At 43.2% G+C, this 22,656-nt stretch overlaps 1 protein-coding gene and 1 long non-coding RNA gene across 2 annotated transcripts in view; one reads left to right on the forward strand and one right to left on the reverse strand.

The window, feature by feature from the left end:
- The window catches only part of SASH1 (SAM and SH3 domain containing 1), a 335,989-nt gene that overhangs the window by 292,722 nt on the left and 20,611 nt on the right, over positions 1-22,656 (reverse strand). The window lies entirely within an intron of this gene.
- On the forward strand, positions 12,343-14,740 carry LOC137204941 (uncharacterized). The gene is made up of 2 exons (XR_010933918.1): positions 12,343-12,597; positions 12,678-14,740. It is a non-coding gene; the product is annotated as an uncharacterized lncRNA (long non-coding RNA).

Below are 22,656 nucleotides of genomic sequence, written 5' to 3' on the forward strand. Positions count from 1 at the left end.
TCACGGGTCCAGCCTCTCCGCCGCATGTGGGATCTTCCCGGACCGGGGCACAAACCTACGTCCCCTGCATCGGCAGGCGGGCTCTCAACCACTGCGCCACCAGGGAAGCCCTGAACTCAATTCTTACTCATGAGTGACAAGGACCAGAACTACATCTTTCCGGACAAGAGGGGCCTTTCTTTCTAGCATAATCAGAAATGTTAAATTTTTTGTTTGCACAGCATTTTGAGACTGAAGGCACTGTTCCAAGAATGTTATCAATAGTAACTTGTATAATCCTACTTTCAGTGCTAAGGGGGTCACTATTATGCCTTCATCTCACACTTGGGGAAACTGTGGCAGCTAGTCAGTAGCAAAACTAGCATTGAAATCTAGTCCACCCGGCTCTCTCAGGCTGTGCTCTCAATCACGGCTACAGCTGCCTCTCCAGAAACATTTTCAAGTCTTGGGTCTTTTTAGGAAGTTCTCAGGATCATCCCCTTCTTGCTTTGGCCACACCTAGAATATGTCCACTGTTTGAGGATGATGATGAAAACAACAGCATTCAGTTACCTCTCATCTGAGAATCAGTTTCCATGCAAAGTGTTATTTCCTCATTATATAGATAAGGAAAGGAGGAACAAAGGGTCAGTTAAGTGAAAATGAGACCAAGTTGAAAATTTTATAGAAGTCCCCAGCCCTGTGATCTAATCATAAGAAAAGTTTCCATTCCCAGGAGTCGCTAGGGAAACAGATTTGAAGAGAGAGAGAATGAATATCACTGACGGGAACATAGGGAGAGAAACCTGAAATGCAAAACTCTGTGCCTGCAATGAGGTCATGGAAGCAAAATGATTTCATATATTCATTCAACTTCCTGTGTGGGGAGTAATGTATAATCATGTACATAGTCATAGGCACAATGCTGTGGCTATTAGCTTGGTAAACCAGCTGTGGGCTGAGCAAGGTGAGGGCCCTCGGTGTCTCTTCCCAAGGCACGTGGCCCCATTTTCCTTTCCAGCTGAGGAGTCTGACTTGAGACAGGTCACACCAGCTCTGTGCAGGCACACTCCCTACCTAAGCAATCGCTTGAGTCACTTGCCTGATTCTCAGGTTTTAATGTAGGCGTGGATGAAAATGTATGGAATGGTTTCACGTTGCTAGGCTATTAAAGACAGGGATATTGATTGTGTTAGGGGGAAAAAGTCCTAATCGTTGATTTATCTGCACAAATTCACTATTCCTAAGCTACCTTAGAGTCCCTTTAGCCTGGGAATTCATTTGATATTGTGGTCTACTGATGCAGTGGAGGTAGACAAAATCTAGGTGTCCCACAAAAATAAGAACAATCGTAGGTTGGGAGGGGGAAAAAATCAAAAAGCTCAACTTGTTTTGAATTTAAGACGAGGGAAAATAAAACTTTAAAAAGTAAAAGGGAATTCCCTGGCGGTCCAGTGGTTTGGACTCTGCACTTTCACTGCCGAGAGCCAGGGTTCGATCCCTGGTCAGGGAGCTAAGATCCCACAAACTGCACGGTGCGCACCCCCCCCCCCCACAAAAAAATAAAGTAACATAAAAAATTTTTTTTAAAAAAGGGAAAAGATTCATATTTTTCAGTTTCGTTTTGTGGGTAGTGAAGATGTAAAGAAAGAGGCTGGGGAAATGTATACAGAAAAAAAGGAAGGCTAGTGCCGAGGGTGAGGCTTAGAGACCAGCGGGCAGAGGAGACTATAGAACAGGGAGAGATGGGGGGAAAGGCTCAGTCATTGCAAAGTGTTTTAATGGACTTGAACTTCTGTAACTACATTCTGTTCGCCACTGTTATCACTGCCCTTTGAAATTCTGATTAGCCAATTAATCACTGTTCTCAGCCCCCATAGCTCACCAAAGGGAAAATTATGCTCCTGGTGTAGCCAAAGCAATATCACCCCATGTCTAGATGAGCTCAAATAAAACCAGTCTTCGAGTTTCCCTCCTCCTGCCTTAAGCAGCCACAGTAAATTCTAGGGGACCCAGGTCATTTTCAGATAAAAACGCTGCCTACAAGTCAGACTTTTAATATGTACCCTAAAACTTTTAAATACAGACAACTCCTCTCTACAGACTGTATTTTTAGTTTGACTCTGTTCCCTTTCAAATCTATTCGCTAACCTGTATACAGCTATGCAGAAGATACTTGTGCAGATAAGGAACATAAATTCAGCACTAAGCAAGCTCTGCTGAAGCTTTGTCATGTTAATATCAGCCACAAATGAAAGTAAAATTTTAGTTTTAGATTTAACCTCATAAATTGCCCAAAAGCAGTTTTTTTATTTCCAGCTGATTTATTTGAAGAAAATAGGCTCAGATTTATTGGGTCTGTTAATAAAAATAAATTAAATGACCTTCTGTAGTTTTGCCTCTATTTATTGATCTCTTTCAAATTTAGTAAGCAATTCAATCTGCAGTAAGGCGTGCTGAATGAAATGGACTGCGAATGTAAAAACGGAATGAACATTTAGAAAGCATTTTCAAGTCCCAGAAGTAGCTTTAATAAATGAGAATAAATTAAATTCACATCACTGGAGAAAAAAAGATGGATTTTGTCTTAATGGTGAACTACACAGAAACACTTTATTGGATGTAGGATCTATTGGACCTTTTTAAGAAGCCAGCTCATAGAATGGATTGCTGCAGCTCTGATGAGTGAAAGGTCCATCATAATCTGTCTTGTAACCATACCTTCTGAGACTTTGAGAAATTACTTCTAACATCGTTAGGGTAATTCACTCCTGTCTTCCCCATCCAACCTGTGAAACTGCTATGACCACCACTACTGGTAGCAGTAGTGATGATGATGATGACGGTGATGATGATAACATGACTTCAGAATGAGAAGAATTATGGGGTGCTTTCCCAGAATTAGATGACGTGACCTTCATATTACCAAACCCACATGTACGTTACAGTACATTTCCTATTTCACCTTTGTTATGGTTGCCACTATCAACCATCCCTTTCTTCTTGAAACTACTTTGGCTGACCCAATACCACGCCTCATTCTGTACTATTTCTCTGCAAAGTTCTGTCTTCTTCTAGGTCTTCCTTTTGGGATCTCTTGACTTAGCCAACTTTCTAACCTGCAACTTTAAGGTAAGCCTTAATTAATGAGGCTTCCCAGGGCTTTGCCCTGGATCTTTCCTTGGTTTATCCTTTTTCTAGGCAACCTCCTTTACATCCTTGGCATCAACTAACTCCTATATGTTGATTTCTCTCTCTCTCTTTTTCATAACTCACCACTCAGTCCTCATCTCAAACTCAGTATGATTAAACCTGACTCAGTATTTTTCCTCTAAATACGTTTCTACCTCTGTATTTCCCAGTGATACCATGATCTACCCAACTCTCAATGGGACTCCTGGGAATTCCCTGGCGGTCTAGTGGTTAGGACGCCATACTTCCACTACAGCGGCCATGGGTTCGATTCCTGGTCAGGGAACTAAGAAGATCCCACATGCAGTGTGGCTCGGCCAAAAAAAAAATGGGAGTCCTCCTCTGACCTACACAACACAGGAACTGTCTTCTCAATTCTTCCAACAATGGCACATATCTAGAACCATTCTAGATGCTTAGGAGGGAAGTTAATTAACTACACACAGTAGGTGCCTCTGGACATCAGAGCTTGATTCTCTCCAAGAATCCAGGCTGAGAAAGGTTGCATCTAATCTGAAACCCAGCAGCCACCAGAGATGGCTCCATCTCCTTCATTTCCTCCATGCAGTTGTCATCTTTACCCAATTTTTCACCCTGACTATACACACAGGGAGGCTTACGTGTGGATTTGCTGACTAAAGCTGTCTACTTCTTATCTTCCTGATAGAAATCCTCTTCCCTCCTGTATACAGAAAGCTTCGTCCTGACTTAAATCCCTGCCTCCATCTTTGCCTTCCCTGGTTTCTCCTCCCCCTTCACCCCAGGTCACTTCTAAGAGACAAATTTGGTCATACGCTTCTGCTCAAACCCTTCAATGACTCCTCCCGGCTTTCAGATTAAAGTTTAAACTCTAGCATGATCAAATGCATTGTCAACCCTGTCTATGTCTTCACATTTCCCACCAACTCCACCTCCCCAAACCCAGGCTGTAGTCAAAACCAACTCTCCCCAGGTAAAATTAGGTTTCTCCAATGGCTTCTGCAGCGCCCTGAAAATCACATTCTACTGCAATCATTCATTCATTTAACAAAATTTACAGAGTGCCAACCATACACACCAGGAAGGCAGTTATGAGCAAAACAAAGTCTTCGTTCTCATGGAATCCAATTCTACATGGACAAACAGTAAACACGTGAACAAATTAATAAAACAGAGTAACGGGATAATAAGGGACTTGGGATTCTTTCATTAGGGAAGTTGGGGTAGGTCTCTCTGGGAGGATAACATACGAACTAAGAAATAAGCAACAAGCAAAAAGAGGCAACAAGAAAAAACTTGCTATAGAGAGAATAGCAAGTTCACAGGCCCCTGAGATTGGAACAAGTTGTTTGAGAGATGGAAAGAAGCCAGGGCAGGCTTGAGAAGTCACTGAAGTAGAGGATGAGAGGGAGAGATCCAGGAGATGGGCTGGAGAGTCAACGGGGGCCCGGTTACAGGTTTAGATGTTATTTTAATTGCAGTGGAAAGACACTGGAGGGTTTTAAGCAGGGCAGAAAGGTCTTATGGCAGCTGGTGGGGAACAGACCATAAGCAGGCCAAGAGCAGAGGCGTAGGCCGGATTCAAAGTCATGGTGCCTTAAACTGGGGTTTCAGCAGGGAAGATTGCAGCATGTGTCATATTTGCAATATGATTTGGATGTAATGTCAATGGAAGGTGCTGATGGAGTGTGCATGGCGGGTGCGTGTTGACTCTTTTTCTAGCCTATAAGCTCTTTGAGGGAAAGGCCTGTTTCTTCACATCTGTATTTTTAATTCCATCACGGTGCCTGGCACCTAGAATGTCACTAAGACTGGGTTATGAATGAAACCAGCTAAGGGGAAATTACATTGTAGCTGGGGGTTGGCAGTGCAGGCTTTATGGTAAAGGTGAGGATGGACCTGTAACTTCAAAGATGGGTAAAATTTCAACGGGTAGAAATGGAATAGAGGGAAGGTGAGCTCCTAACATTTCTGGATCCTGGGACAAGAATACAAATGGAACCCACATACCTCCTGTCTTAATATTTTTAAGTCTTAAGTCAAACTAACAGACTGTTAAAATGTGCTCTACCTGTTTTAAAGTTATAAGTGAAGCTAAATAAAATACGCTCTATCCTTTACCTTGACAAATACGCTTTATAATCACTAGGCTCTGGAACTTGGCAGTGGAATGGGAGAGCCAGCCTCCGGCCCCTAGATGAGGCATGCCCCCTGCCCATCCTACCCCAGGTCTGTCATATGCACACATGTAAACACCCAGGCCTGCAAGTCTAAGCCCAGTCCACTTACCACTCCTCCCCGCACCACCCCCCCCCCGACCCCGCCACTGCACAGGCCGTGAAAGCTGCCATCGGGCCATCGGAGCAGGGAATTCTGGGTCTCAGGTGTTCAGCACATGGACTACAGGGCAGGACTTGGGCTCAGGGAGAGCACATCCCCTTGGGCCTGCCAATGTGTCACCCAACAAGGAGAAATAAGGCCAGAGCAAGGCCCCCTAGAGTGTGAGGCCGGAGTAAAGGCCCTTCTTACCTGGATCTGAGGGTAGTGCTGGTTGAGGGGGTAAACGGGGAACCATGAGGCATATTAAGGGGATGGGGAAAGACTAGTTTGTCTGGAGCAGATAACTCATGCAGCCGAGTAGAGATTAGATCCTAGAGGGATAAGAATTTGTGGGTAAAGAACTTTGATCCCATGGGCAATGGAGGGTTCTGAACTCTTAAGCAGAGGAAGACATGATCAGACATTTGTGTGCAGGGAGAATGAGGAAATGGGAGAGACATGAGCAGAGTGACTTGACTGCAGAGTTTAGGGTACGAAGTAATGAGAACTGAAAGCAGAGAGAAAGGAGTTCATGTAACATCAAAGAAGAAGAGACAACCAATTAGATGCAGGGGGCAAGGGAGATGGAGAAATTGGGCCGAAGATGATTTTGCAAGAAGAAATGTGGCTGGCTGCACTATTCCTAGTGCTATGCACTGAACGTCTGTGCCCCCTCCTAATTCATATCTTGGAGCCCTTGTGATGGTATTTGGAGGTGAGGCCTTTGGGAAATAATTAAGTCATGAGGTTGGAGCCCTTAGGATGCGATTAGTGTCCTTATAAGAAAAGGAACAGAGCTCTTTGTCATGTGAGGAAACAACGAAAAGACAGCTATTTAAAAGCACCTTGATCTTGAGTTCCCAGCCTCCAGAACCATGAGAAGTAACAGTCTGTTGTTTAAGCCACCCTGTCTATGGTATTTTTGTTATAGCAGCCCGAGCTGGCCAAGACACTTGCATAAGGCTCCTCTTTCTGAGAAGTCAGGACCTGGCGTGGGTATGCTTTGATCACTGTTTCTGCAACCAGTGCCAAGCCTGCCTTCTCAGGACTCCTATGAACCTGGGTTCTCTCTCAAGGTCTTTTCGAGTGAGCCCCCTCTGCACCTCAGCACCTCTATCCACCGTCAGGCTGAGTACGGGAATGCAATTGTAGTTACGAGTTCTAAGTTATGTTTATTTGGGGGTGGGAGGGGGATGTTTCAGAGATTATAAAAATGTAGGCGTCTTTTAGGAAAGGATAAACAAGTCAGTCCTGAGGCAGGCACCCAGGTCATGGTCAGAAAAGGTTAAATAAGAGATGACAGGGCGATGTGGACTCCAGAGTATCTGGGTTTGACCCTGCCTCTTACCAGCCACATGACCTAGAAAGTCTGGCCCGGAACTTCTTCCAAAGTACTGTAGCATGAGGGTTTTCTGTCCTGACGTGGGTGCTAGGAGCAGCAGGGCGGGGGCAGGGGTGGGGGAGTTGTTCCTCCAGGGTGCCAGCCCCAGCCCTCCTTCTGCTACACCAAAGAGGCGAGGACAAAGGCCAGGGAGCTTTGGCTGCAAAAGTCAGATGCATCAGGGCTGCAGTGTTGTGATAGAACCAACAAATTAAAGGTCTTTCCCGCTACAGAAATCTGTGCCATTTGATAGAAAAATAACAGTTTTCTATTTTACATATTGGAACAGAAAATAACTTGTGGCCAAGACCTCCATAATTTTCCTTGTGATGTTATTTTTTTCGTGTGGGCTCTTATTGTGGTGATGCGCTAACTAGTTGTTTGTCACTAGTTCTCTTCTTGTCCTCTTCCCTCCGTTGCCTGGCATCTGAGTTTGTTTTTCACTTCCATCAGTGGCACACAATTTCAAGCAGATGTTTTAAAAAGTGCTTGACTTTTAAGCCGGGTATGCAGTGCTCTCTTGATGGTGCTGTACTCAGCCCCAGATCTGGTTTGCAAATGAAGATGCTGGTGCGCTAGTCGGCTTGATTTTGGACTGATTTCTGCGGGGTTGTTATTGCTTGAACATACCGTGGAAGCCTGTCAGCATTTTGAACCTGCCCACGCTATTTTCGGGGGTGGGGGGGGGAGACATAGGCCCAGCACAGACTGTAGGGCTGAGAAGCACACGCTTTAGAGCAGGGCGACCTGTGTTTGAACCCTGCCTTCACTGCATGCTGGCTGTGTGATCACAGACAACGCTTGCAAGTTTCCTGTCTGTAAAATAAGGGTAAGAATGGACCAGCACCTCATAGGCTGACAAGCGATAAAGTGTGTAAACCATTTCGGTTCAGTGACTAACATGGAGTAAGCACTCAGTACATCCCAAAAGAGTGGTATTATTTCTGTCTAGATTTTAAAAATCCTTACAAGAGTCCTATGGGGTAGGTTGCTATTAATATTATTATCACTGGTTGTGGATAAAAAAGCTGAGGCACAGAGTGGTTAAGTAACTTGCCCAAGGTGGCACAGCCAGTAAGTGGCAGAGCAGTCTGGCTCCAGGGTCTCTCTGGGTCGCTGTTTGGTGCTCACTGGGGCTGGGTGGTACATAACAAGCAGTGCATACTCTATTTCAGGCACCAAGAGTAAGCACTTCACAGCACAGGATTTTATTTAACTCCCTAACCTAACTCCCTTGCTACGTTCTGGGGGATGCTATGACTAGCTTTGTGATAGAGATGAGGGAAATCAGAGGGTCAAATGAGGTCAGGGAGCACTATGCTGCTGAGAGAGGCTGGCCCCCCAGTCTCTTTCTCTGCACGCCGCTGGGCATGGGTCCTTCAGAGCTGGACGGACCTGAGCGGTCATCTCATATAAATGTCCCCAGGATGCCAAGGGGGCTCCTGGAGACCCATGGGTTGGAGCCCACATGCCCTGACTCCAGCCCATTGTTTTATGTTTTTGTTCATGGTATTATGATAACGATATCAATGGCCACTGTAAGTAATTCAATATAATTCATGTTTTCTTTTCCTCCGGCCACAAGTCTTCTAATAATAAAAAGTTTCTAAAATGAATAAGTATTAAAAACCTAATTTGCACAAGCACGAGGAAGTCCAGAAGGCCAAGTAAACAAGAAATCTGGGCACTTTTCTTTAGAAAATAAAAGTAGTAGGGAAAATAAAAAGGCTAAAAAGTGGTAAAAGTAGATGTGAGAAAGGAATACTGCAAAATTCCTTCATGTTATCCATATTCTGGAAAATTACTGTCCACAGTTACATATTAGAAGATAATTCTGGTTATAGTTCTGCCAGGAAAAAGGTGGGTATTTTTTTTCTGAATTAGGCATTCTTTTTGCTAATTCTGCCCACTATATACGTACCATAAATAAATTTTAGTGCTGTGGAAAAGTACAGGCATGCTCTGTGAGTTGATTCTAACTGATTTTACATTTGAACCTTACATCTGGGGATACAGTAAAACTAGGCCATAATTCATCCTCAGTAACAAGACAGTCATTAAAATGTCGCTTTCCATGATACCTCGTACACAGCTGTTTATTACTAAGAGTCTCATTTTTAAATGCTTTAACCTATTACAAGTTTCCTTGTTACCAGCCAAAAGGAAAGGCAGCCCGGCAGTCTCTCTAAATGTCCTAAAGACAGCCCCTCTCCTCTCCAGAGCGCACTTCCAAATCCCAAGAAACACACAGCATTAGTTTTTGCCAAGTACGTTATGGAGGACCTATTTTCCATTAAGTTAAGCCAGTTAGTCTTAAACACTTTCCCTTTTTTAGAACCTCTGCTTTTGTTTGATACACATTTGGAAATTTTATTGATTTCCCAAGAAGCTAAGTTCTGCACAATTTAGCAGAACCAGGAAAGGTATCGACTGAGTTTCCCACCGATTTTCAAATGGGATCATTTTCTTTCAAACACTGGATTTCGGTTGGAATAAGACAGGTGATTTTAGGCTCAAAGCTATTCAAGGCTGACAGGATAATAAAGCAAGGCCAGCAGCCTTTCTCACAGACACCCTGTGCAAGTGCTGGCAGAACCCTGCAGGCTCTGCCCTCTACCTTTGCAGAGACAGGTGACAGGTGATCCCCACACTGACTTCAGATGAACCTGGCACCTCCGGGCTCCTGGGGATCCAGGGTGACTGATACAGGCCCACCTGCCTCCCTAGAATGTTTTGGTTTGGAACACATCTGAGTCCATTCACCTGTGCTGACCAAGGGCCACGACTGGGATGGACAAGGTGCCAGGGTGCGGGCAGGTGGGATGGGCCCAGGCATTCTCTCGGTCTTGCCCATTCAGCTCAGTTCAGCAGAAACACACTGAGTCCCTGCCAGGCTGCCACAGAGCACACAAAAAACTATTTGTCACGGAGGCTTGCAATCTCCCTCTCACGCAAAGCACTTTGGTAACACGAAATTCGTCTCCCTCGTCTCATCCAAGCACTAAGTCTCTGATACCTTAGAGCTGGGCGGAAGACCAAATAAATATACATCTCGGCACATCTGGGGACCCAGCTGTATTTAAGTCCAAACAATGTCAGAGAGGGTTCTTGTAGGAGAACAGAGTTGGGAAATCATTATCATCCTGTGTGCTAACATGAGCTGACATGTGTTGAAAAAGACAGTGTGCTAAGTACTTTACATGCATTATCTCAATTAATCCCTAAAACATCTCTAGAGGGAAATACCACTTTTAATACAATTTTTACAGAAAATGAGGCATAGAAGTAACTGTCGACAGTCATTTAGCTGATAAGTGATGGATTTGAAACCCAAACCCGGGTTGGATTAACTCCAGAGTCTAAGAATGTAACCATTTTTGCTAATCTGCATTTATCATTTAATCTTGTCTATTAACATGTGGGAAATGAGGAGCATACACGTGTTCTCCTCATCTGAACATGTCTTTTTTTAACTTCACATCAAAATGCATGCACCGTCAGTTTCTACCAATTACCAAATGCACAAATCAGAAACACAGCTCAGCCCAGTGTCATGAGCCATGGTTACTCTCGTTAGAGAAAAGCCCGCTCACATATATTGCACTCGGTGTGGAGTGACAGAACTGTCATAAAGGTAATCATGTAAAAAACAAAATCTGCCATTATCCAGTTCCTGAATTTCTGAGTTGTTTTCTGTACCAGCTAGTGATGAACACTCTTCTTCTATTCATCATTCCCAGTTTTATACTCTTGGGACTAGGATATCATCACTATCAAACCAGAGATGTAAATGACTAGGAAACATTTAGTTTTAGGCTTAGAGTCCTAGTAAATCAAAAGAGCAAGATGGAAAATAAACTATAAAGTTACGATGTCCGCTGGAGATTCTTTATAGTGGGGCCTTGACAGTGGTTTGCAAGTTTTAGTACTGCAGATGGTGGAAAGCAATCTGCCCAGGAGAACCAAAGTCTCCAAGCGCACACAGACCAAAGATAATTACAAGATCCTTGAACTGAAAGTCACCTCTATTGCAATCCCTGCTTTCAGGACCATTTTGTTGTTTATATGAGCGGAGAAGGCAAAGCCTTTAACAATACCTGTATGGGTAATTTACTTGAGAAGTCAGAGGACTCAACCCCAGTCTTTCCTCTTAACACCCTAACACACACACACACACACACACACACACACACTTTGGCCAGAGAATTCTAGGCTTCTACAGAAATTACATCTTAACTGAGTCACTGAATTAATTAACTGAATTAATTCAGTGAATTAATTAACTGAATTAATATAATTCAGTTATAATGTAACTGAATTATATTAATTAAAACAATCTTCACTCTTTAAAGTTGAATTTTGCTATAACTTTTTTCATGGAAACTTTACTAATCCTCTAAAAACTGGGAACAGAGATTCTTAATCTGGGGTTCGTGGATACGCTCCCCTGAAACAAGAAACAAGATGAAGTATTTACTCGGTGGAGTTGCATGTGCAATATACTGCGGAGAAAGTGCATAGCTTTCATCAGCTTCTCAAAGGAACCTGAGACCCCTTAAAGCCTCAAAACTACTGTCCTAGATACTGGTCCTCTAGCGTAACTGAAGGACATGGGAGTTAAAAAAGATCCTATTTCACTCTTACTCAGCACTTTCTAGAAGTTCATGCTGACAGGAGGTTCTAGCCCAGCAGTTGCTTCTTTTTTATAAAAACCAAAACAATTGTTGGAGGTGTCAGCGTCAAGGACAGGTTTTAGCAGGAGAAGGTAACAGTATCTCTGAGTCCCCTCCCCAGGAGCCACTGCTGGCCACCCTGCAGTCCCCGTCAGCACACTGCATGGCGCAGGCATGTGCACAGAGCTGGGTTTCAATGCGTGGGGTTCAATCCTCGATCTGTTACTTTCTATTGGTTGCATGACCTTGGTCAAATAAATGCTTCCCTATCCTATTTTTTTCATCTATAAAATGGGGGAAATAATAATATCCTCTCAAGAGTTATGTAAGGATTAAATGAGATAATGTGGAAGTAGTACATGACACACTGTCACCTATCTGAAACCCTTGGAAACAGATGTGTTTTGGAATTCAGGTTTTTAAGAAATGTAATATATTGCTATCCTCTACATTATTTAATACCACCAGCATAACCCATAATAAATGGATATTTCTACAGCAAAACTATGAATATTCACATTAAGAGGGATGAACCAAGATTACAGACAGCCTTATGTCAATTCAGGACAGGTTCTGCCACCCCAAAATGTCAGTTTTCAGAGCATTTTGGATTTGGGGATTGAGAATAAGCAACTATCAGCCTGTTTGGAAGAATCCTACTCTCTTCAGTTCCCAAGGCCCTAATTCTCGTCATTGCTGAGTCACCAACCTTGGCTTGTCCTCATACTTCTATTCTCTGTGCCTTGGCGCCGGGCCTGTGGCTGAGCTGGTACCCAGTGTATTTCTCTTACCATAATGCTCATTTGAACCGTGTTCCGCTTGACCCGTGGTTCCCCTCTCCTACTATGGTTCTGAGTGAAGAAGACTCCTCTCTTCTCTTGGCTTTGTCTCAACCTCTCCCAGTTCCCGAGGCAATCTCTCTCCCACAGCTCCCCTGTTCCAAGGGCTGTCCGCCTCCTGTTCAATATATTCTCAGAAACTCTCAAAGTTACTCCCTGTGACGTTGGCAGGTACGCTGGTGAGAAGAACACTCTTCTCCTGGAGACAGACGAGACATTCCTCGGTTTCATTCAGGTATGCCTGAGAGGGGCTTGAGAGGAATGACGTGGCAAATCCTCCCGGACGGCACTCTGAGCCTCTCTCCCCCATTCCAGAGTGTCCCAAGAGAAAGAAGATGGACTCCAGCATCAACAGAACAGCCGAGGGGGACACTTCTAGGGGCTCAGTGACAGTCAGTGGCAGGTAGGAGCTGCCGAAGGCTACCCTCATGATACTACCTGGCCGTGGGATCACACGGTTTAGTATTGGTGGTGCAAAGGGGACGATCAGACATACGGGGGTTTGATTTCTCCTTCTTTCACATGCTGTGTGACCTTGGGTAAGTTACTCTAAATTCTCTGAGCCTCAGCTATAAAATGGGGATAACATTACCCACTTGACTAGGGCTGTAATTAGGAGTATGTCAGCTAACCTATATAAATGCCCCAATAACTATCCAGTCCCTTCCTTAAGTGCCCTTCCCTAGACTTTCCCTCACTAGCCCGGGAGACCCCTGAAGGGCAGGAACAGATCTTCTCCTTGTATTTATTTCTAGCGTAGGTTCTGGCCCATAGCAAGCAAGCTTGTAATAAAGTAGTGAATAAATGAATGCAATTGTTTTTGCAGTTGGTAGCACACCCTTAGTTCCTGCTAAATCAGATATCCACAATTTGAGAAGAGGAAACTAGGGTGAGGATGCCTGAGCCAGAGCTTCCTGGTCCAAATAACCATGTTTCCCTCTGATGTGGATAACAGAGGTAGACTGCACAAGCTCTTCCACTCCATAATAATGTTTTCTTTTTAAAATGGAACTTTAAATTTTATAGACGGAGTATTACATCCTAGTAACTAGAATGAAAAGTCTTTCTTCTACTCAACTGTCTCATTTAATTCTTATTACAACTTACTTGGTAGGTAACATTGTTGTTTCCATCTTATAGCTACAGAAACAGAGATCTGTGTTCTTAACTGATGCTTATCATTCATATTAATATAATCCTAACCAGTGTATTCTTCCTTTTTCTTCCAGGTTTATTGAGCTATAATTGACATACAGCACTGTGTAAGTTTAAGGTGTACAGCATAATGATTTGATTTACATATCATGAAATGATTACCACAATAAGTTTAGTGAATATCATCTCACACAGATAAAAAATTAAAGAAATAGAAAAAGTTTTTTTCCTTGCGATGAGAACTCTTAGGATTTACTCTCAACTTTCATATATAACACACAGCAATGTTAATTGTATTTATCATGTTGTACATTAAATTATATCCCTAGTACTGATTCATCCTATAATTGGAAGTTTGTACCTTTTGACTACCTTCATCCAATTTCCCCTCCCTCCAAAGTGCTGCATTTTTAAAAGATGTCTCAATTTAGAGTAAGACTTGAAGATCTACTACAGCTCAATACCTCTTTCACTAATCCTCAACTATTATTAATTAAACTAATTAATTATTAATTTCACTAATCCTCAACTATTATTAATTAATTTAATTCTAGCATTCTCTTGGGTTCAAGCAGATGATAATGACCAAACTAATTCTAAAATATTTTGTAGACCCCAAGATTCATTTAGGGCTTTCACTGGTTTTGGAAATTAAGACACCTTGGATTTAAAAGCTTATTCAAGCAGCTTTGCATACAGTTATTCTGTTTTCTTGGACTAGAGAAGAAACTAAATGATTCCAATTTATCAATATAGAAATCAATGATGCTGTTTTTGCAGCATTTTTAATTAGCCTCAGTTCCTTATCTGTGAAGGGGACACTAACAGTATTTGCCATGCTTATGCGAGACACCCGTGGAAACACCAGGGCTTTGCCAGCTGTGAAAAGCTGCAGCTGCTAGATGTAACCCTATTGCGATAGACTGCCAAAGGTCCTTTCCAGTGCTAATTTTCCATAATTCCAAGATTCTGTAGTCCAGCAGTAAACAAGGTTTTTACTTACAATCTACATTTTTCTTTCTGTCTGATCCTTATTTTTGCTGTCTGAAAGAAACTTTGGGGAAAAAAATGCAGTGCGTGTGTGTGTTTCTTTTTTCTTATAGTACAGTAGTTGCCCCCTTACCCAAGGTTACACTTTCTGAGGTTTCAGTTACCTCTGGTCAACTGCAGTCTGAAAATGTGAAATGGAAAACTCCAGAAATAAACAATTCTTAAATTTTCAATTGTGTGCTGTTGTGAATAAAGTGATGAAATCTCGAGGCTTCCAGCTCTGTCCTGCCCTGGATGGGAAGCAACACTTTGTCCAGCATATCTCACCCTCATTAGTCACTTAGCAGCCGGCGCGGTTATCAAATCGACTGTTGTGGTATTGGGGTGCTTGTGTTTGATTAACCCTTACCTTACTTGATGGCCCCAAAGTGCAAGAGTAGTGATGTTGGCAATTTGGATATGCCATAGAGTAACCATAAAATGCTTCCTTTAAGTGAAAGGGTGAAACTTCTTGATTTAATAAAAAAGGAAGGAAATCATAAGATAACGCTAAGATCTACGGTAAGAACAAATCTTCTATTTGTGAACTTGTGAAGAAGAAAAAAGAAATTTGTGCTAGTTTTGCTGTTGCAATCTGCCAAAGTTACAGCCACAGTGTGTGGTAAGTGCTTAGTTAAGATGGAAAAGGCATTAAATTTGTATAAGATAATTTGAGAGAGAAACCACATTTATGTAACTTTTATTACAGTATGTTGTTATAATTGTTGTATTTTATTATTATTGTTGTTAATTTCTTACTGTGCCCAATTTATAAGTTAAACTTCATCATAGGAATGTATGTATGGGGAAAACACATGGTATATAAGGTTGTGCCTTGATATCTGTGAGGGACTGCTTCCAGGACCCTGGTGGATACCAAATTCCGTGGATGTTCATCTCTTATACAAAATGCTGTAGCATTTGCATATAACCTATGCACATTCTCCCTATACTTTAAATCATCTCTAGATTACTTATAATACCTAATACAATGTAAACGCTATGTAAATAGCTATGAATACAACCTAAATATTTTGTAAAACCCTCTGGCGGGATGCAAATTCAAGTCTTGCCTTTTGAAACGTCCTGGAATTTTTTTTCAAAATATTTTAAACTTGTGGTTGGTGAAATCCACGGATGTGGAATCTGAGGCTACAGAAGGTCAACTGTATAGGGTTTGGTACTATCCGTGATTTCAAGGCATCAACTAGGGGTCTTAGAACGTACTTCCCATGAATAAGAAGGGACTACCGTATACTTTTTTTTTTTTTTTTTTGCCTATAATAGAGTAAAACAAAAGGCAGTCTCCATGAGAAAGCACTGTGACTAGAATCCAGGTAACAGAGGAGAAAGATCAGAGAGAAAAGGGAGCTGAAGTTAGAGGAGACTGGAAGGGCCCATTTTTGAAGAACGATGGAGATACACTGGTTGGAAAGCACTTCCGCCGCTCTGATAGGTAATACAATGCATTTCTCCCCCAGAAGACATTGACAGTGTAGGTAAAACATGTTGCTCTGGAGGTTTGGAGGTAAGATGCTCGATACAGCTGACAACGGGTGAGGACCATGTGGGGGAATGAAGATGTATAAATTCCTCACACTCAGCCAATGTGATCTGGCGCTCCTTCCAGGATTCCAGAGCATGTGTACGCTTAATTTAGCCTGGCCCTGCACACTGCTCCCCACGAAAAGGAAAATCTCTCTTAATTTCTCTTTTCTGGCCATTCCCTTTTTATTTCTGTCAATAGAACCTTAAACTATGCCTAGATAGAGGCACACGGTCACACAGATGAGTCTACTTCATCTCTTCCGATGATGAGAGGCAGGTGTACATGATGTGAGATGCAGAAACAGCCTTTGATTAATATTTCAGTCACAGGAGAGGAATTCGGCTACAAGATGAAGGCGTATTAAGAAACAGCTCCCAGACAAATGGACTTTCTGAGTTCATCTCGAAGCATCCAACATCAGACTCACACTGCGTCAAAATTCAGATGATTTATACAGTCTCATTAGGTTCTATTAGTATTAATGGGAAATATGCATGTATATCGATATATGCATTAGTGCAGGCAGATTTCCCAAAGGATTTTTGCTTTGGGGCAAAAGCTGCTATTATGTGCACCTTCTCCACAATGGAAATAGAATTATATCCGCTAAATAAGTGCAGTTGGTCCAACGAAGTGACCACTAAAGCCTGGGGCTTGAAGCCAGCTCAAGCTGGAGTTTCTAGGTTTAGCAGGTTAGTGACAAACTGTTTTTGTTTGCTTTTTGGCTGCGCTGCGAGGCTTGCAGGATTTTAGTTCCCCAACCAGGGATCGAACCCAGGCCCCCTGCAGTGGAAGTGAGGATTCCTAACTACTGGACTGCCAGGGAAGTCCCAATGACAAACTGTTAAGCAGACTGTTTATTCTGAACCTGAACCTTTGACTCCAACTGACAATTGTTCTAAAAGGACAAAGAGGAGGAAATAAAATGATATTAATACAGTTTAGATCTAGGGTATTGTTAGCTTTGCAAAACTGAAAAGCAGGGGGAATTAACATTTGATACCTCGTTCTCTCCATTCTGTCCCCGCTCACCACACACCCATAAAGCTCCCAGCAGCACACAGAGTTCTCTGTTCTGTTCCTGCTTCCTTCTGCCATACCTCCTCCCAGAGCCTTCTTTCACACTATGGTGTGAACATCTAATAGCAGCATAGCAGCATAAGTGTCATCCATTTCACTAATCAACTTGGCCGTGTGACATGACAGGCCTCATGGAAAGGGAAAGAACTTTAGAACTGATCAGTTCTGGGATGGAGACAGAGAATCCAAGAAGGATGGTCATAGCCAAAATCAAACACTCCGTTGCTGTCCCGTGCAATATGGTAGCCACTAGCCACATGTAGCTAAAGAGCTTAAATATAAATTGGTTAAAATTAAAAGTAACAATTTTCTTCCTCAGTCTCACTAGCCATGTTTCAGATGCTCAGTAGCTACGTCTGTCTAGTGGGTACTGAATTGGTGAGTGCAGACATAGGACATTTCCACCATCATGGAAAGTTCTATTAGACAGTCTGTTCTAGTGGGAAATGGTAAGTCAGGATTGTGACACCCAATGATGTTTCCCAGGAAAATCCAGTCTAATGGGCAGGGATGCTCTGTCAATGCTTAAACTGAGTTGGGGAGGTCTGTCTGGTCCCTTTGTTTTGGAACAAGAACGTGGGCAGTGGCTGGGTGTTGGTGGGCAGACAGTGAATAAAGGAAAACCGTGAACAGCGTAGGCACCTTAGAGCTAGGGTTGATCTGATCATTAACTCTACAAGGACTAGTAGAGGATAAGAGATGCTGAGGAACTCAAAACACTGGGGTTAGATAGAACATGAACATAAATTTAAAAATTTACATAACATTTGTGTTAATAATTATTAATGATTATTTTCTATTTTTGCCAAGTGTCTTAGTCTGCTTAGGCCGCTACACCAAATTACCATAGACAGGTGGCTTAAGGAACAAACATCTATTTTTCATTGTTCTAGAGGCTGGTGCGTCCAAGATCAGGGTGCTGGCAGAGGCAGTTCTTGGTGAGGGCCCACTTCTGGTCTGCAGTCAGCTACCTTTCCACTGTGGCCTTACTTGGTGGAGAGCAGAAAGAGAAGCAAGCTCTCTCCTGTCTTTTCTCATAAGGGCACTAATCCCACCTTGAGGACTCTATCCTCATGACCTAATTACCTCCCAAAGACCCCACCTCCAAAACCCTCGCACTGAGGATTAGGGTTTTTCAACAGCTGAATTTCTGGTGGGGGAGGATAAACATATAGTTCCTAACAGCAAGTTATACTACTGACATAAACTTTCTTTTCAAAATACAGTTATTAAAATTTCAAAGGGGGTACATTTAAGGAAAAATATTACATGAAAACTAGTATGGGAGAAAAGAGCAATACGGTAAAATTCCTAAATGTGGTTTGCAAAGGACGGAACTTTGAAACACTGATCCAAGGTAAAGGGTCTGGTCTGTTTCTCAGTAGGGCCACCTTAACCATCAGGGGCACCAGGCACAATGCCCAGAACCCACAATGCTTTTAGAGATCCATGCCAACGTGTTAATTTCTTTCAAGAAAATTAAATTCTGGAGAAAAAATACACTTTCAATTTATTATTTAATAAATAATATATATATATATAGTATGAACATATTTGTCTTTATACCAAGACAACTGTAAAACAACTTTCAACCTTTTTTTTTTTTTTTTTTTTTGCGGTACGCGGGCCTCTCACTGTTGCGGCCTCTCCTGCTGCAGAGCACAGGCTCCGGACGCACAGGCTCAGCGTCCATGGCTCACGGGCCCAGCTGCTCCGCGGCACCTGGGATCCTCCCGGACCGGGGCACGAACCCGCGTCCCCTGCATCGGCAGGCGGACTCTCAACCACTGCGCCACCAGGGAAACCCTTTCAACATTTTTTAATGGAGGAAGTGGCCCACAAAGCCAAAAGTGCCTGGGGCCCATGAAAATCATACCACCACCCCGTTTTTAGGTACACATGGGAGGAACCTTGAGGCAACGGGGACACAGAAGGGTAGCATTTGCTCAGCAGCATAATCAGTGGGCAGGGGTGGGGGACTCGGATTTCAGCAGGAAAGCGTAAGTACAAATCAGAAAGCAACAGCAGCATCCCATGCATGCCCGCCAGCTAAGCACGGTGTGAGCTAAGGTGCAGTCAGCAGACAGGGTGCCCAGGGCTCAGCCCAGGCCCACCAGGCTTAGGACAGTAGGACTAACCCCAGTTCAAGTGATCACTACCTGCAGGTCAGGATGGGTTCTGGGAGTGGAGAGAGCTGAGCCTTCGGGGGAAGTTTCGCTGGGGACAGAGGAAAGGCAGGATAGTCAGATCATGGGATTTCAGTCATCATCAATTAGGAAGACCTATTCGGACTATTTAGCCCTGAAATCACATCATGGCGTTTAGGGACAATCACCTATTTGGCCTGAGTCAGACTTCTTACGATTATAAGAAACACAAATGAGAAGCAGATATACACATACACACACAGGCAGCAACTCCTAAACACAAAATGTGACTTGGGAATGTTGTCAGATATTCATTTTGGCAAAGAAGTTTATGAAACAATTACCTAACGCACCCTGAAGGCAAAGACTGCCTAAGTGAAGGCTGACTCCAGGACCTCTTGACAAGGTCTGTGATGAAGGGGTATAAATGCCATTTCAAGTTGGAGAACTGTGGCTAAAGGCCAGGTATGCAGACCGATTCTATAATATCTTGTAGTTTCTCTCTCGTTGCCAAGTGAGAAGAATGACATTGATAAATCACCCTGTTATAACTTGTAAAAAAAAGGAACAGGTACTTAGAGAACTGACCAATACACACCTGAATAAGACAAATGGCTGCGGGAAGATGGCCGACACAAGTTGGAAATTAGTGATACCCGCTGTGGGAGGAACAGAAAACGTAGCTGACAGAGATAATATACCAGTCTCACGCGTGTCCATCGATTCAGGTCACCTGACAGTCTTCTTGGAAAAAAGTCTCAATTACTATTAATATACATGAAAACACCCTGAAAACTATGATACATCACGCAAGTGCAAGGTATTATTATAACTTAACCAACTGAAGTGGAAAATTAAAGCAATTATCTATATACTTTCATTTTAGGCTCAAGTTTTGGGATATTTGGTCAGGACTTTTTTTTTTCTTTTGGTTAAATGGTCTAGATATTTACCACTCTAATGTGTATAATCAGCAAAAAGAGTGTTTTGATTTTCTAAAACCTCCAGCTTTCAGGGGGACTCAGAATGACCGTGTAATGATAAGTGCCACAGATACCTCTCCTCTGTGAAACTGGGTTATTTTGTGCTGGTGAGCGTGTTGGTTTCTACAGTGGCATCCAGCACCTAGGCCACAAATGGCTTCCTTCTTAAACCTCAAGGGTCTCTGCAAACCACATTCCAGTGGTCTGTAGAAAGTGCTGCCCTACACTTTCCATTACCTCAGAGTTGGGCCAAGTTGGCCTGAGGGGGAGTCATTAACTGCTTCAGTGTCTTCATGTGTCTGATTAACTACAAATATATAATGCAGTTCAGCAGTGTAGGAAGCCACATGGGGAACCAGGGCGAAAATTCACTGCCATTTTCTCTGGCAGTTGTCAGCAGTCAGCAAGACCCAAACTGAAACCTTCAGTTGCCAACAGTTCTAAACAATACGCGTCCATGTTCCCGAGGTGGAGTGGCCCCGTGGGGGCCCAGGCTGAATGGGGGTAGGTTGGGTGAGAGGGACAGAATGGAAGTGGATAGAAAAATGAACTTCTGAGATATGAATAAAGAAAGGAATGGATTAATGGAAGGGACCCATATGTAGGTTTCTGGTGAATTGCTGGTGATACTGTGGAAAGTACATGTGGCGTCCAAGACAGCCCATTTTTACTTCAGGAAAACTCATTCTCGCATTCTGCAGCAGCTGCTACTATTTGGATTAGGAAGAGTAATAAGCCATATGGTGTGGGAGAAAGGAATCACACGTCTTTTCACATGGACAAATATTATCATTCCAATACATAAACACGTCAATATAAGTGTTTTTTTCTTCTGGGAGCACTACAGCCCCTGATCTCATTTATAAGAAAATGACTCACTCCGGATGTGCAAAAATTACCTGCCACGGTTATTACTGGAACCTGCACCAGTGGTCTCCTCAAGTTTTTTTTTTTTCCCTTATTTGCAGGAAGACAGGAAGAAAGGGGGGAAGGGAGGGAGAGAGGGAAGGAGGGAAGGAAGGAAGGGAAAGGAAGGACAGGAAGAAAGTCAGAAAGAAAGAGAGAAAGAAAAGAGAAAGAATGGAAAGCTGGTCCGAGGAAGAGAGGGCTCCCTGTTCCTAGCTCCCCACCTAGAAGGCAGCCCGACCCCAGAATGCTCATAACTAGCTCCCCACCTAGAAGGCAGCCCGACCCCAGAATGCTCATAACTAGCTCCCCACCTAGAAGGCAGCCCGACCCCAGAATGCTCATAACTGAGCCAGCGAAATACCTCGCAACCAAACCCAGGAGGCGAAGGTGGAAAAGACTTAAGCTACTTAGAGTGGTCAGTGAAGGCCTCTCTTGATTTTATTTTAAATGTCTCAAGGACAAAGCATCCATTGCGGACCATACATGCCTCCTAACGATCTATCTAGATCTTACATTTCTTAATTTGGTCTTGTTGCTTCTCTCTGCCATTTCATTTTTCTTTATTCTTCCTTGCCCTGGAACTTCCTAGATAAGGTTTTTCTCCTGAGAATCTACCACTTTTGGCACAAGCTGTTTTGTAATCAACCCCAAACTTCTCTTGCTTATGTCTCTTCCTACCAAGGCTGGGTCATTGTCTTCCAAGGCTTTCCAGTGTCTGGCTTTTTAGGCCCATGTGTGTCCCTGCAGGGCAGACAAGCCCACTGGACTCAGGGAGGGCAGTCCTGGGGTGCTGTTTGCAGGGAGGGACAGAAGGGGCATGGCTTTGCTATTCAGGTCCTGTGTCCACCAAGGGTCAGCCCTAGTAAGGTGGAACCAAAGGAAGCCTCGGAGGGAGAAGACCTGGAGGAGACTGGGGGGACCTAGAGAGCTGTGCTCGATGGAGACAGCCATCCTAGGAAACAGCACAATGATGGACGATACTACTTCCATGGTAGCACAGTTTGTAGTGGGTGCTTTCCCCCAGTGTGCAATTCCTATAAGTGAACAAACTGGGATCAGTTTACCAAGTGACCCTTCTCTCATTCTATAGAGTCCAGATGGCAGATTACGGAAAAAAAATCAAATCCCTAGGAGTCTAGGATTAACATATCCACACTACTATATATAAAAATAGGTAATCAACAAGGACCTACTGAATAGCACTGGGAACTTTACTCAGTATTCTGTAATAACCTATATGGGAAAAGAATCTGAAAAAGAATAGACATATGTACATGTATAACTGAATCACTTTGCTGTACACCTGAAACTAACACAGCATTGTAAATCAACTCCACTCTAATATAAAATAAAATAAAATGAAAAAATCGAATCCAGCATTCACCTGCTGCTCGCTCAGCCTGTACCTCAGGGGCCTTCAGCTCCAGGGCCATCTGTGGCCA

Source organism: Pseudorca crassidens, chromosome 13, assembly GCF_039906515.1.
Source record: "Pseudorca crassidens isolate mPseCra1 chromosome 13, mPseCra1.hap1, whole genome shotgun sequence".
NCBI lineage: Eukaryota > Metazoa > Chordata > Mammalia > Artiodactyla > Delphinidae > Pseudorca > Pseudorca crassidens.